The sequence below is a fragment of the Elephas maximus genome, chromosome 20, assembly GCF_024166365.1.
Source record: "Elephas maximus indicus isolate mEleMax1 chromosome 20, mEleMax1 primary haplotype, whole genome shotgun sequence".
In the NCBI taxonomy this organism is placed as follows: Eukaryota; Metazoa; Chordata; class Mammalia; order Proboscidea; family Elephantidae; genus Elephas; species Elephas maximus.
Genome location: NC_064838.1, coordinates 67,466,040 through 67,482,573, shown reverse-complemented (window position 1 = coordinate 67,482,573; position 16,534 = coordinate 67,466,040). Strand labels below are relative to the sequence as shown.

Below are 16,534 nucleotides of genomic sequence, written 5' to 3'. Positions count from 1 at the left end.
TGGACCCAGTCTCAGAGCACAGCACCCTGAGCAGCGTGAGACGGGAACAATTCTCCTCGTTAACGAGGCTGCGCGTGGTTCTAGTCATTGCAATGAACAGAACGCCTTTGCTTGATACGATCATTTCCCTGCCTCTCGCCCGGCCGCCCAGCAGTGCCAGCAGCTCTCCGTTTAATGAAGGCTGGGGACTCTGAGTGGTGTGGTGGGATGGGCTGTAGGAGGCTTTATTACCCTCATTACTATGATAATAGTTTAATCACGATCAATATTTATGGGCATGCATAGAAGCCCTGCAATCAACTAGCGGCTCTGCAACTCAAGTTTTCGTGTTCTTGCCTAAGGCAACTTTGCCAGGGAGCCTGGGCTTTCTCCTGCTTCCCCTGGTCCCCCTGAAATCTGCGGTGGTTCTCAGAGATCATTTCAGAACATCCATCCTGGTGACATAGACAGTTATAGATAATGTCTTATTTGTGGTAATAGGTGAATATTAATAAAATAGAGCACTCTTTACTTTTCAAAGCACTCCGGTACTCAGTCTGGTTTTTACCTTTACATTTTGATAAATTATCTGGTGAAAAAGGGAAGACAGTCTAGGGGGCAGCATAATACAGTACAGAGTCCTTTGAAGTCAGACCTGAAAATAAAAATAAAAACTAGTTGCCATCAAGTCAGCTCTGACTCGTGGCAGCACCGTGTCAGAGTAGAACTCTGCGCCATCACAGGGTTTTCAATGGCTGGTTTTTTGGAAGTAGATCACCAGGCCTTTTTTCTGAGGTGCCTCTGGGGGGGCTCAAATCTCCAATATTTTTGTTTGTAACCAAGCACTTTACCGTTTGCACCAGGGATTTACTTGGGTTCAAATCCTAGCCCTACCACTTCTTAACCGTGTGCCCTGGAGAAACTCTCTGAGCCACAGTTTGTTCATTTGTAAAATGAGGAGGCAAATTCTTACAGGAATTTTTTTTTTTTAAGTGCGATATAGGCATTTAGTCGCTGGTACATGCATCCATATTTGTATACATTGCTGCATACCCAGTATTAAGTACTCCTGTGTGGTCCATGAGAAAACTGCACAATAAATTGCTTTTCCCAAGGTCACACAGGCAATAATTGAGAGAGCAGGAGAGAGAGTCCAGACTTGGAATCCAATATTCTCTTTTCCGTTTTCTGAAAAAATTTTAACACTGATTCCATTTATAGGCAACTTAGGGAAATCTTACTTTAAAACATGTCAATGTTTAGCTGTTCCCTTTCAAATGCAACTCATATTCTGAGAGCCAGTCGTCATTCTTCTGGACAGTGGCTCTCTGGTGAACTGCCCTGAGAAATTCTGAGTGTCACACTTATAAACTCTGGCCCTCCCAAAGCAGTAAGTGGGGGAAGGTGGCGTCACAGCGTATGTGCACCTGTGTAGCGTTTACATGGTGCACACGGGGGGAGGCACCTCACAGCTGGCAGGACACACTCTTGTTCTTGGGTGAGCAATGGAGACATCTCAGCCCTCTGGAGACAGAACTCTGGGCACCCATCGTGCTGTCTGTGAGTCCACGTGCACTTCAGAGGTTATGTATTTTTCTCCAGCCCTCTCTAATTGTCACTGGGCCCCAAGCAGGAGCCACTGAGGTCTGCTCAGCTGCTCACCCGCACACGCAGTCCCAGTACATCCACCCACTCGCGCGTTCTGTCTCACCCAAGCAGTCGCTCCCTCAGTTGGTACTTGCAGTTTATTCGTCTTCCCAGGATGCACTTCGAGCAGCCAGATTACGAGTTGAGGGGAGCTGCTGGATTTTGCTTTTGCCTTTGTAGGAGGTGTGTCTCAGAACCAGGATTTTAGTCAAGCAGAGATCCTGAAGAAGTGAGCTGGGAGAAGATACCTTCTCCTTGCAGAATGCCTTTCTCCACTAGAGCAGTGAAACTTTTATCCCTGGTTTTGTTCTTTTGTCAACAATGTTTTAACGAACGTAATACAGGCACATGGTCAAAAAATGAAATCTTACAGAAATACTCATGATTTTTAAAAAAGCAAAAGTTCTCTGCCATGCCCCTTCCCACCCTCATCCCTTACCCTGGAAGGGACCCTTCTACACCCTTTTGTTTTTACCCCCATAGCCTAAGTACTGTTCTTGTATTGCTATTCGCTGATTTACCAAACTTAGAGATTATCTGACTGCTGACGTGACAGATAGAGCTTTAGCTCACCTCACCATCTTCCTCTCCTCCTCCCTTCTCCTGATACAGTTCTATCCGTGCTGTTGTTCGTCCCTTGGTATCTTTATAAATTTAAATAATACCCTGCCACCTTCATTTCTTGTTTCACCCACAAGGTGAGGCTGTTAATACCCAAAGCCTTGATTTCCCCTGCTTCCCCTTCCAAATAATCTTGTATTCTAATGGGACAACTGAATGACACCCCTCTTCATTCTCATCATTTAAAGATGCGGTAGCCTGCATTTATGAATATCTCTTGCCTCGAGACCAGCACTGTCCAATAGAACTCCCTGCCATGGTGAAAATATCCTGTAGCTGAACTTTCCAATACAGTAGCCGCTAGCCACATGTGGTTCTTGAGCCCTTGAAATGTGGTTAGTGTGACTAAAAGATTGAATTTTTTATTTGTATTTCATTATAATTCATTTAAATTTAGATAAACACACGTGGCTGATGACCTGCTGCAGTCACATCAACCTTTGTATGTAAGTCCAATTACCTAGAACACCGTGATTTAAATTTATTAATAGCTGACGGTTACATAGTTTTACTTACTGTGTTCTAGGAACTGTACTAAGGACTCAGGTAATAACTCAACAATGCTGTCATGAGTAATAAACCAAAAAGAAAATGAAAAAACCACCAAACCCATTGCTGTCAAGTCAATTCCGACTTATAGCGTCCCTTTAAGACAGAATAGAACTGCCCCACAGGGTTTCCAAGGCTATAATCTTTAAGAAAGCAGACTACCCCATCTTTCTCCTGTGGAGCAGCTGATAAGGAAAAAGAGACATGATAAGGTTAAGTAACATGTCTAGTAAGTAGCAGAGCTGGAATATGGCCGAATTTAAGCCAACTGCAGAGTCTCTGACCTGAAGGACTTCTCTATACTGCCTCTAATCCCAATTAGAAATCCCCAGATCTTTTTTCAGGTACTTCTTTTTTTATGTATATAATTTTTATTGTGCTTCAAGTGAAAGTTTACAAATCAAGGCAGTCTCTCACACAAAAACCCATATACACCTTGCTACACACTCCCAATTACTCTCCCCCTACTGAGACAGCCCGCTTTCTCCCTGTACTCTCTCTTTTCATGTCCATTTGCCAGCTTCTAACCCCCTCCACGCTCTCATCTCCCCTCCAGGCAGGAGATGCCAACATAGTCTCAAGCGTCCACCTGATCCAAGAAGCTCATTCCTCACCAGCATCCCTCTCCAACCCATTGTCCAGTCCAGTCCATGTCTGAAGAGTTGGCTTCGGGAATGGTTCCTGTCCTGGGCCAACAGAAGGCCTGGGGGCCATGACCACCAGGGTCCTTCTAGTCTCAGTCAGACCATTAAGTCTGGTCTTATGAGAATTTCGGATCTGCATCCCACTGCTCTCCTGCTCCCTCAGGGGTTCTCTGTTGTGTTCCTTGTCAGGGCAGTCATCAGTTGTAGCCGGGCACCATCTAGTTCTTCTGGTCTCAGGATGATGTAGTCTCTGGTTCATGTGGCCCCTTCTGTCTTTTGGGCTCATAATCACCTTGTGTCCTTGGTGTTCTTCATTCTCCTTTGATCCAGATGGGTTGAGACCAATTGATGCATCTTAGATGGCTGCTTGCTAGCGTTTAAGACCCCAGACGCCACTCTTCAAAGTAGAATGCAGAATGTTTTCTTAATAGATTTTATCATGCCAGTTGATTTAGATGTCCCCTGAAACCATGGTCCCCAGACCCCTGCCCCTGCTACGCTGGCCTTCGAAGCATTCAGTTTATTCAGGAAACTTCTTTCCTTTTGGTTTAGTCCAATTGTGCTGACCGCCCCTGTACTGTGTGCTGTCTTTCCCTTCACCTGAAGTAGTTCTTACCTACTATCTAATTAGTGAATGCCCCTCTTCCACCCTACCTCCCTCCCCTCCTCCTAACCACAAAAGAATGTTTTCTTCTCAGTTTAAACTATTTCTCAAGTTCTTATAATAGTGGTCTTATACAATATTTGTCCTTTTGCAGCTGACTCATTTCACTCAGGATAATGCCTTCCAGGTTCCTCCATGTTATGAGATGTTTCATAGATTCCTCACTGTTCTTTATCGATGTGTAGCATTCCTTTGTGTGAATATACCATAGTTTATTTATCCATTCATCCGTTGATGGGCACCTTGGTTGCTTCCATCTTTTTGCTATTGTAAACAGTGCTGCAATAAACATGGGTGTGCATATATCTGTTCGTGTAAAGGCTCTTATTTCTCTAGGATATATTCCAAGGAGTGGGATTGCTGGATCCTATGGTAGTTCTATTTCTAGCTTTCTAAGGAAGCGCCAAATCGATTTCCAAAGTGGTTGTACTATTTGACATTCCCACCAGCAGTGTGTAAGTGTTTCAATCTCTCCATAGCCTCTCCAACATTTATTCTTTTGTATTTTTTGGATTGATGCCAGCCTTGTTGGAGTGAGGTGAAATCTCATTATACTTTTGATCTGCATTTCTCTAATGGCTAATGATCGTGAACATTTCCTCATGTATCTGTTAGCTACCTGAATGTCTTCTTTAGTGAAGTGTCTATTCATATCTTTTGCCCATTTTTTAATTGGGTTATTTGTCTTTTTGCAGTTGAGTTTTTGCAGTATCATGTAGATTTTAGAGATCAGGCGCTGATCAGAAATGTCATAGCTGAAAACTTGTTCCCAGTCTGTAGGTAGTCTTTTTACTCTTTTGGTGAAGTCTTTGGATGAGCATAGGTGTTTGATTTTTAGGAGCTCCCATTTATCTAGTTTTTCTTCTACATTCATTATAATGTTTTGTATACTGTTTATACCATGTATTAGGGCTCCTAACGTTGTCCCTATTTTTTCTTCCATGATCTTTATTGTTTTAGATTTTATATTTAGGTCTTTGATCGATTTTGAATTACCTTTTGTGCATGGATTGAGGTATGGGTCTTGTTTCATTTTTTTGCAGATGGATATCCAGTTCTGCCAGCACCGTTTGTTAAAAAGACTGTCTTTTTCCTGTTTAACTGTTTGGGGGCCTTTGTCACATATCAACTGCTCATATGTGGATGCATTTATGTCTGGATTCTCAGTTCTGTTCCATTGGTCCATGTGTCTGTAGTTGTACCAGTACCAGGCTGTTTTGACTACTGTGGCGGTATAATAGGTTCTAAAATCAGGTAAAGTAAGGCCTCCCACTTTGTTCTTCTTTTTCAGTAATGCCTTATTTATCTGGGGCCTCTTTCCCTTCCATATGAAGTTGGTGATTTCTTTCTCCATCTCATTAAAGAATGTCGTTGGGATTTGGATCAGGTTGCATTGAATGTATAGATCGCTTGTGGTAGAATAGACATTTTTATAATGTTAAGTCTTCCTATCCACGAGCAAGGCATGTTCTTCCACTTATGTAAGTCTCTTTTGGTTTCTTGCAGAAGTGTACTGTAGTTTTCTTTGTACAAGTCTTTTACATCTCTGGTAAGATTTATTCCTAAGTATTTTATCTTCTTGGTGGCTACTGTAAATGGCATTGATTTGGTGATTTCCTCTAGATGTTCTTTTTGTTGGTGTAGAGCAATCCAACTGATTTTTGTATGTTTATCTTGTATCCCGATACTCTGCTGAACTCTTCTATTCTTCTATTAGTTTCAGTAGTTTTCTGGAGGATTCCTTAGGGTTTTCTGTGTATAAGATCATGTCATCTGCAAACAGAGATACTTTGACTTCCTCCTTGCCAATCTGGATGCCCTTTATTTCTTTATCTAGCCTAATTGCTCTGGCTAGGACTTCCAACACAATGTTGAATAAGAGTGGTGATAAACGGCATCCTTGTCTGGTTCCCGATCTCAATGGGAATGTTTTCAGGCTCTCTCCATTTAGGGTGCTTTTGGCTTTTGGCTTTGTATAAATGCCCTTTATTATGTTGAGGAATTTTTCTTCTATTCCTATTTTGCTGAGAGTTTTTATCATGAATGAGTGTTGAACTTTGTCAAATGCCTTTTCTGCATCAGTTGATAAAATCAAGTGATTCTTGTCTTTTGTTTTATTTATGTGATGAATTACATTAATTGTTTTTCTAATGTTGAACCATCCCTGCATACCTGGTATGAATCCCACTTGGTGATGGTGAATTATTTTTTTGATATGTTGTTGAATTCTATTGGCTAGAATTTTGTTCAGGATTTTTGCATCTACATTCCTGAGAGATATAGGTCTATAATTTTCTTTTCTTGTGGTGTCTTTACCCGGTTTTGGTATCAGGGATATGGTGGCTTCATAGAATGAGTTTAGTAGCATTCCATCCTTTTCTATGTTCTGAAATACCTTTAGTAGTAGTGGTGTTAACTCTTCTGTGAAAGTTTGATACAACTCTGCAGTGAAGCCATCCGGACCAGGGCTTTTTTTTGTTGGGAGTTTTTTGATTCCCTTTTCAAACTCTTCTTTTGTTATGGGTCTATTTAGTTGTTGTACCTCCGTTTGTGTTAGTTTAGGTAGGTAGTATGTTTCTAGGAACTCATCCATTTCTTCTAGGTTTTCAAATTTGTTTGAGTATAGTTTTCCATAGTAATCTGATATGATTCTTTTAATTCAGTTAGGTGTGTTTTAGTATCGCCCCTCTCATTTCTTATTCGGGTTATTTGCTTCCTCTCCTGTTTTTCTTTTGTCAGTTTGGCCAGTGATTTATCAATTTTGTTGGTTTTTTGAAAAAATCAGCTTTTGGTCTTGTTAATTCTTTTAATTGTTTTTCTGTTTTCTATTGTGTTTAGTTCAGCTCTAATTTTTATTATTTGGTTTCTTCTGGTGCCTCTGGGTTTGTTTTGTTGCTCTCTATTTGTTCAAGTTGTAGGGATAGTTCTTTGATTTTGGCCCTTTCTTCTTTTTGGATGTGTGCATTTATTGATATAAATTGGCCTCTGAGCACTGCTTTTGCTGTGTCCCAAATGTTCTGATAGGAAGTGTTTTCATTCTCATTGGATTCTATGAATTTCTTTACTCCATCCTTAGTGTCTTCTATAATCCAGTCTTTTTTGAGCAGGGCATTGTTCAGTTTCCAAGTGTTTGATTTCTTTTCCTGTTATTGATTTCCACTTTTATGGCCTTATGGTCAGAGAAGATGCTTTGTAATATTTCAATGTTTTGGATTCTGCTAAGGCTTACTTTATGACCTAATATGTGATCTATTCTAGAGAATGTTCCATGTGCACTAGAAAATAAAGTATACTTGGTTGCTGTTGGGTGGAATGTTCTGTGTATATCTACCAGGTCAAGTTGTTTGATTGTGGCATTTAGATCTTCCCTGTCTTTATCAAGCTTCTTTCTGGATGTCCTGTCCTTCACTGAAAGTGGTGTGTCAAAGTCTCCTACTATTATTGTGGAGCTGTCTATCTCATTTTTCAATGCTGATAGAGTTTGTTTTATGTATCTTGCAGTCCTGTCATTGGGTGCATAAATATTTAATATGGTTGTATCTTCTTGGTGTATTGTCCCTTTAATCATTATATAGTGTCCTTCCTTATCCTTTCTGATGGATTTAACTTTGAAGTCTGTTTTGTCAGAAATTAATATTGCCACTCCTGTTCTTTTTTGATTATTGTTTGCTTGATTTATTTTTTTCCATCCTTTGAGTTTTAGTTTGTTTGTGTCTCTAAGTCTAAGGTGTGTCCCTTGTAGGCAGCATATAGACCGATCTTGTTTTTTAATCCATTCTGCCACTCTCTGTCTCTTTATTGGTGCATTTAGTCCATTTACATTCAGGGTAATTATGGATAGGTATGAATTGAGTGCTATCATTTTGATGTCCTTTTTTTGTATGTTGTTGACAGTTTCTTTTTCCCACTTGATTTTATGTGCTTAGTAGATTTTCTTTATATACTGCCCTTTCCTCATATTTTTATTGTGGATTTTGTTTCTGCTGAGTCTGTATTTTTCCCTTGTATTTTATTTTGATGAGTAGGATAGTTTGTCTCCTTTGTGGTTGCCTTTTTATTTACCTCTATTTTTCTAAATTTAAAACTAACTTTTATTTCTTTGTATCACCATATCTTCCTCTCCATATAGAATGTGTATAATTACATTTCTTAATCCCTCTTTATTATTTTAATGTTGTCTTCTTTTATATAATAACATCGCTTTTACCCTGTTTGGGGCTTTTTTTTTTTTTTTAAATACTGTCATTTGTTTTTTTGGATCTCCCTGCCTGGGTTGACTTCTGGTTGCTCTGCCCAGTGTTCTAGTCTTGGGTTGATGCCTGATATTATTGATTTTCTAACCAAAGAACTCCCTTTAGTATTTCTTATAGTTCTGGTTTGATTTTTACGAATTCCCTAAACTTGTGTTTATCTGGAAATGTCTTAATTTCACCTTCATATTTAAGAGGCACTTTTGCTGGATATATGATTCTTGGCAGGCAGTTTTTTTCCTTCAGTTTTTTAAATATGTCATCCAATTGCCTTCTTGCCTGCATGGTTTCTGCCGAGTAGTCCCAGCTTATTCTTATTGGCTCTCCTTTGTAGGTGACTTTTCGTTTATCCGTCGCTGCTCTTATAATTGTCTCTTTATCTTTGGTTTTGGCAAGCTTGATTATAATATGCCTTGGTGACTTTCTTTTAAGATCTACCTCATATGGAGTTCGATGAGCATCTTGGATAGATATCTTCTCATCTTTCACAATATCAGGGAAGTTTTCTACCAACAAATCTGCAACAATTTTCTCTGTATTTTCTGTTATCCCTCCCTGTTCTGGTACTCCAGTCACTCGTAGGTTATTTGTCTTTATAGAGTCCCACATGATTCATAAGTTTTCTTCATTTTTTTAAATTCTTTTATCTGATTTTTCTTGAAATATATTAGTGCCAAGTGATTTATCTTCAAGTTCAGAAATTCTAGCTTCTGCTTGCTCAATTCTGCTCCTCTGACTTTCTATTGAGTTGTCTAATTCTGTAATTTTATTGCTAATCTTCTGAATTTCTGATTGCTGTCTGTCTATGGATTTTTCCAGCTTATTAAACTTTTCGTTATGTTCCTGAATAAGCTTTCTAATTTCTTCAGTTCCTTTATCTGTGTGTTCCTTGGCTTGTTCTGCGTATTGCCTCATTTCCTTCCTGATGTCTTGAAGGGTTCTTCTGTATATTAAACTTTTGCATTCTGCATCTGGCAATTCCAGGAATGCACTTTCATCTAGAAGATCCCTGGATTCTTTGTTTTGAGAGCCTGTTAAGGTGATCAAGTTCTGTTTCTTTATGTGACTTGATATTGACTGTTATCTCTGAGCCATCTATAAGTTATTGTATTAGTTTACGCTTGCTTACTGGGTCGTAGCTGCTTGCTTTGTTTTGTTTTGGTATACCCCTATGGGTTGCTTAAGTGAGCTAGCTTGATTATTTTCACCTTTGGAGCTCTGGTGTCCTGTCCCCAGCTGGCTAGAGGTGTTATCAGGTATATTAGTCTAGGAGTCCATTCAGTTCTCTTCTATGACATCAGCTCAGGCTTCCAGGTAGCTGATATCAAGTGTGTGGTACAGGCTCTGTCATAGAGTCTGAGAGGGGCAGGGGTGATTGGCGTATATACTGGTATCTGATTGCAGCAGGGAGTCGTGCTCTGAACAAGGCAGGGGGCAGAGAACCGACCCCCAGTGTCTCTGAGGAAAACGTGTCTCTGTTCCCCAGAGTATTCTGGTGGGTGGGTTCTGCAGAGGGACCATCGGCACCCAAAGTTTTTGGTTGTAAGGACTGGGAGGTACCAGTTATCTCTGAACCCCTGACACGGGTGGCTAGGTGACCTGAGTGGAGCTACCAGTCCTTAGGTCCCTGATGTGGGTAGGTGAGGACCTTGTTTAATAGGGAAAGCAATGTCAAACGTTAAACACCCACTTCTCCATCGCATAGCTGAAATGGTTGGACTTTGACAACAAGGGTCTACTGTCCTGAAATAGGCCCACACAGGTCCATGCAGAAGGGAAAGGTACGCAAGGTCCACAGATGGTTTATGCCTGGACAGGAGCCGCTTCTGTCCTGAGCTCCCCCGGTTAATGGAACTAGCAAATTATCTTTTCCCCCCCCTTGCAAATTTTTTCCTTCCCCAAGGCCGGGAGGATGGCTGTAGGTACTCACCAAGGTCTATCTCAGGCCCAGAGATTCAGCCGCTGAAGCCGGCTTGGGGCTTGGGTGGGGGGCGCTGTAAAATATACGCAAGTACTTAGCTTTTGCCAAGAGCGCCCTTCTCCTCAGGTTCTGGAGGTGTGAGTAGGTTCTGTGGCTGGCTGCTTCTCCCTGAGGAAACTGCGGCCCAATGCTAGTACCAGCCCACCACCGCTGCCACCACCACCACCACTCCGGGAATGGTGCCTGAGGGCTCCCTGCGATTCAGGTCCGGTAACTCCTTTCCGCTTCTGAACAGTCTCTTCCTCCTCCTGCCCTTCAGTTCGTTGTCTAAGCTTGCCTTTGATGCTCAGGGCTCCCAGCTTGTTACCAATATACTCGTTTCACTTGTTTTTTGGGGTCTTTGTTGTACAGAGGGCTCGCCGGAAGCATCTGTCTATTCCACCATCTTGGCTCCACCTTTTTTTTTTTTTTTTTAATAAAAGCAGAAATTTATTCCAAGAATACAAAGATACTTTTAGAGACTCCAGCAGATGCAGCGGGCAGATAGCTAGAAGCACGCCTTCCTGAGGGCTGGATTGTGCTGTCCTCACAGTTCTGCTCCTGGGTTCTGCATGATCATGAAAAGAATATCCTAGAACATCCGCATCATATAGAGCATAAGGGGCTAGAATGTAGATTCTTTCCCACTTGCCTTTTTGCTCCTTAGAGTCCTTTATGCTCTCCTCAGACTTGCAAAGCCCTCATTGACAGACATTCACGGGCTCATTGGGACTTCTCTGAAATAGCTCAGCAGCTGAAGACCACCTCGCATCTGAATATGTAGATTAATTTTGCTCTCTGAAGGATGGTTGTAGCATAACCAGAGTATTCCACTTCCAGGTTTTTCATGATCACGTAACGAGGAGAATTCCCCAGGGCGTGGTCCTCTTCCTGCAACACAAATGTCACACGTGTCTGTCTGTTCTGGCTGCCTGGCCCTTTTCCAGGGCCATCTTCCTCTCACCTTCAGCCACTGAGGTCTTCAATCCATGTGTTTTCTTTCCAGATCCTGGTCCTCTTCCATCATGGGGGTGGGCTTTGGGCTGCTCAGGTGGTGCTGGTGGACCAGAGGCTCCACCCTATATTGCGCAAAGTACAAGTGAACAGGAAGGAAGGAAGGGGCAGATGCTGTCAGTCTGCCGATGAGTGATGTGGTCATGGCCTCTCCTGTGTTGTCAGCCTGAGCAGTGCTCATCACTGGAGCTATGTGCACTGAAATGTAACTGCTGCCCATTCCATTCCTGCTGCTGAGAGACCACGTAAACTGGGAGAGACGGGCACATGCAGGGACTCGGCAAATTAGCAGAAAGGCTTGGTGTCCAGTCACAGGAAGGGTGTTCCTTTGGCCTGGTCATTCCAACAACAGTATGGTAGCATCATGGGGACATTGGTGGTTCAGTGGTAGAATTCTTGCCTTCCACGCAAGAGACCTGGGTTGGATTCCTGGCCAGTGTGCGTTGTGCACGGCCACCACCCACCTGTCAGTGGAGGCTTGTGTGTGGCTGTGATGCTGAACAGGTTTCGGTGAAGCTTCCAGGAGAAGACAGAATAGGAAGAAAGGCCTGGAAATCAGAAGATTCCATCTGAAACCTGTCAATCATGGGGATGGTGCTAGACCAGCCGGGCCTGTTTTGTTCTGTTGTGCATGGGGGCACCATGAGTCTGGGCCCGCTGGACAGTAGCTACAGCAACGTGTGCGTCGTGCTCGTCAGTCCTCACAACAGCCCCCCGAGGCACAGATGAGGTGGCTACAGCCCACCAGGTTGCTGGAAGGATTAAATGAGGCAATTCATGAGCAGCACCTAAAACAGTGCCTGGCATGGTGAATACGCAACACACGCTGCCTTTTATCTCTTTGCCAAGCGTATTTACAGGGCCATGCTATGCTACATTGTCTGGTACCTATGTGGATGGTCTTTATTTATCTCTAATTCATTTTTTCCCTTTCCCTGTTGCTGTAGTTTTTTCCTGGGGCCTCATTTCCAGAGCTCTTATTAACACTAGAATATTAATAGCCTTTTGTTTTACTACCAGACTACTTATAGCCTTTTCAAGGTGTGGGAAGTGTTTCCTAGCCCACAATTCTCCTACAACCTGCTTTGTACACCATCCGAGTTACAGACTTCTTTTGTTTCTTTAATCTAGAACCTTAGGAGAAAATGACCAGCCCTTTCAGCTGTTATAATAGATAACAACATAAAGCTAACATGCCAGAGACCTAAATGAGGTCAGTCAGCTAGTTAATGGTCAAATTAGCGTTGGAAATTGATGGTTTCTGATTTACCCTGCTCCCACCCCAGTGTCTCCCACTTAAGTCACGGTCTAGACTAGAGGTCAGCAAACTTCCATAAAGAATCAGGCAGTAAACAGACTTTACGGGGCCCTGGTGGTGCAGTGGTTAAAGGCTCGGCTGCTAACCAGAAGCTCAGCAGTGTGAACCCACAGGCTGCGCCTTGGACATCCTATGCGGCAGTTCTAATCTGTCCTGTAGGGTCACTGTGAGTCGGAATTGACACCACGGCAACGGGTTTGTGGGCCATGCAGTCTCTGCCACTATAGTGCAGAAGCAGCCGTAGACAATACGTAAATGAATGGACGTGGCTGTGTTCCAATAAAGCTTTATTTATGGGTACTGAATTTTATACAATTTTCACATGTCAGGAACTACTATTCTTCTTTTGATTTTTTTTTTCAACCATTTAAAATGTGAGAACCATTCTTAGCTCATGAGACATACAAAAACAGGCAGCAGACTGAATTTGGTCCATGAGCCACGGTCTGCCAACCCCTGTTCTGGTCTATGAAATGCTGGGAATATATTTAGTGTAGCCAACTCCCACCTAACTGTGAGGGAACCAGGTGGCGTAGTGGTTAAGTGCTATGGCCGCTAACCAAAGGGTCGGCAGTTTGAATCCTCCAGGCGCTCCTTAGAAACTCTATGGGACAGTTCTACTCTGGACTATAGGGTCGCTATGAGTCAGAATCGACTCGACGGCACTGGGTTTTTTTTTTTTTTAATACAATTAAACCAGCTGCCATCAAGTCAGTTCCAACTCATGGTGACCACAGGTGTGTCAGAGTAGAACTACGCTCCATAGGGCCTTCAATGAATGATTTTTTGGAAGTAGATTGGCAGGCCTTTCTTCCAAGGCACCTCCGGGTGGACTATAACCATCAACCTTTCAGGTAAGAGTAAATGCTTTAATCATTTGTACCACCCAGAGACTCCTAATACTATTAAAAAAAAAAAAAACTATTAAAAAATAATTAATGTTTATTGAGCCCCTACTGTACACAAGGCACTGTGTTAAGCACTTTGCATGGTAACAACCTATTTTAAGCTTCACAAGAACCCTCTGAAGAAGATACTATTGTTATCCTCATTTTGGGGATGAGGTTTCCCAAGGTCACACAACCAGTGAGTGATGGAGCATAATTCAAACCAAGGTCCGAGTCACTCCAGAGGCCCTGCACCTCTCCCAAAGAACGTTCCCCTTCTCCCAGACCCAGGTTGTCAGAGCAGGAAATAGCCTTAGAATTATACATTGTTTTCAGAGCATCAAAAACGTGGTGTAGTGAAAGAGGTCTCTGCTTTATAGTCAGTCCTGGGCTTGGACTCTGGCTCCATCACTTACTCTTCACCTCTTGGCAGTTGCTCAACCTCTGTGAGCCTCAGCTTCTTCATCTGTGAAACGGGGATGGTACACGAACCTTCCAAATTTCTGCAGCGATATTCATTGAGCTGATAATTATACATAAGGTCCCCAGCACAGCATAACCTGCCTATGTGCACAATAAATGTCATTCAGTATCAGGTGAAATCAGGCTGCTCCTTGATGACTTTCTAGCCAGGAGATCTAGGAACACCTACATCCCCTCCTAGATCGCCACTGACTTCCCCACAGCCTCCTCCAGGGAAATACATGTACTAGATAGCATTGGGAAAACTCGAGACAAAGTAGCACCTAACTGAATGTTTCGGTTATCTATTTCTGCTTAACAAACTATACCAAAATTAGTGGCTTAAAACAATCTATTTTGCTCACAGTTTTGTGGGCCGAAATCTGGGAAGAGCTGGGCAGGGAGGTTCTTTGGCTTCATGTGGCATTGGCTGGAGTCACTCACTTGACTGCGTTCAGCAGATGGCAGGGCTGGGCTGGGGCTGGATGTCTGATAATTTGGCATTTCTCCATGTGGCTTGTCTCTCTCCATGTGGAATCTCACCCTCTGGACTTCTCCATGGGCTTTTCACAGCACAGGAGTCTCGGGGCAGTCACACTCACACGGTAGCTGGCTTTCAACAGCAAGGAAGCTGGAGCTGCCAGCCCTCTGCAAGGGTGGGCTCAGACCTGGCATAGAATCACTTCTACCATATTCTGTTGGTCAAAGCAGACACAGGCCAACCCAGACACAAGGCAGGGTGGAGGGACAGACTCCACATCTCAAGGAGGAAGCAGCAGTCACATACCAGTAACCAGTCGCCATCAAGTCGATTCCGACTCATGGTGACCCCATGTGTGTCAGAGTAGAACCCTGCTGCGTAGAGTTTTCAATGCGTGATTTTTTTGGAAGTAGATTGCCAAGCCTTTCTTCTGAGGTGCCTCTGGGGAGACTCAAACTGCCACCTTTTTGGTTAGCCGCTGAGCATGTTAACCGTTTGTGCCACCCAGGGACTCTGGCATGCTGGCATGCTCATAGGGAAACAAAGCGCTTGATGACAGCCGTCTTTTGAAACAAACTACCACGTTGTGAACTGGGCTTCAGATCTGCATTTCAATGCAGAGAACTCTAAGGGAACTTCAGAGCCGCACAGACCTGGGTTTGAATCGTGCTGCATCACTTTCTAGTTGTAAGGCCTTGGGGATATTTACAGCATCTGTAACTTCATCTTCCATATCTCTTCCTGCAAAAGGAGGGTAACAGCAGTATCATCTTCAGAGAGTACTTGTGAGCCTTAAAATACATTGATGGCGTGCAAAGTGCTCAACACGGTGCCAGGTATACAGGAAGAGCTCAATAAACGTGAGTCAATAGTCTTTTAGAGTTAGATTCACTCACGGTTAGCTGGGAGTTGGCTGTACTGGGTATGTTCTTGTCATGCTGGTCTCCAAGGGTATCTTCCTAAGAGATTAGGTCTGAGGAGCTAGGGAGAAAGAGAATCAGAGAGAGGGTCTTGACCACAACCCGGAACATGGCCAGGAAAGAAGAGAGGAAGTGAGGTAGCAGGCCTCTACTGCAGGATGTCACACATTCCCACCTGATGCATTCTAACCATGAAACAGGAGCACCACACCCAAGTGTGAGGGGATTCCAGGTGTAACGGCCCCTGTCTTAGGCTGGGTTCTCTAGAGAAGGAAAACCAGTGAAGCATATAAATATATATACAGAGATATTTATGTCAAGGAAATGGCTTCTGTGGTTGTAGAGACTGGGAAGTCCCAAGTCCGTGGGTCAGGCTGGAGGCTTCTCCCGACTCATGTAGCTGCAGGGGCTAGCAAACCCAAGATTGGCAGGTCAGACAGCAGGCCTCTGGCTCACAGGCTGCAAGGCTGACAAATCCCAAATTGGGCAGGTGAGCTCAAGTCCCAAGAAGCAGAGGTCAGATGAACAGATGCCAGCTGTAGAATCCAGAGCAAACAAAAGACAGCGAGCTCTGCCAGAAAGTCCATCTATATTCGATGCAGGCCACACCCCCAAGGAAACTCCCTTTCAACTGATTGGCTGCTCATAACAGACCTTATCATGGAGATGATTACATTATATCAGATCTCATTGTGGAGACGATTACATCATTACATAGCTGCCAAACCACATCATAACTGCCTAACCGCTGAGAATCATGGTCGAGCCAAGTTGACACACAACCTTAACCATCACAGCCCCACCCACTAGCAAACATAGCCCAACCAGTGCCCTGGAATCTGAGCAATCAAATCAGCCCCTTTGGAGCTGACTGGGAAAGGGAATATCAAAATAACAAGGAGGAAAATGCAGAAGAGAATTTCACATCCTCACAAACTCCAGACTTTCTGGAGCCATGGAGGCTGGATGAACCCCTGAAGTGATTACCCCGAGATAAACTTTAAAAATTAAACCAAAAATATCCCCTGAAATCTTCTTAAAACCAAATAGTTTAGCTGAACTAGAATATCTGCCTTGGGCATTGTGCTGTTTTCAAGATGTTATCTACTTGAGATCAAATTGACAACAGCAATGTGAA

General features: G+C 43.1%; 1 protein-coding gene and 1 pseudogene across 3 annotated transcripts in view; one reads left to right on the top strand and one right to left on the bottom strand.

Annotated features, from left to right (window-relative positions):
* CADPS (calcium dependent secretion activator) overlaps positions 1 to 16,534 on the top strand; it is a 578,687-nt gene that overhangs the window by 504,463 nt on the left and 57,690 nt on the right. The gene's annotated exons all lie outside the window — the stretch shown is intronic.
* On the bottom strand, positions 10,940 to 11,338 carry LOC126063494 (DNA-directed RNA polymerases I and III subunit RPAC2-like; annotated as a pseudogene).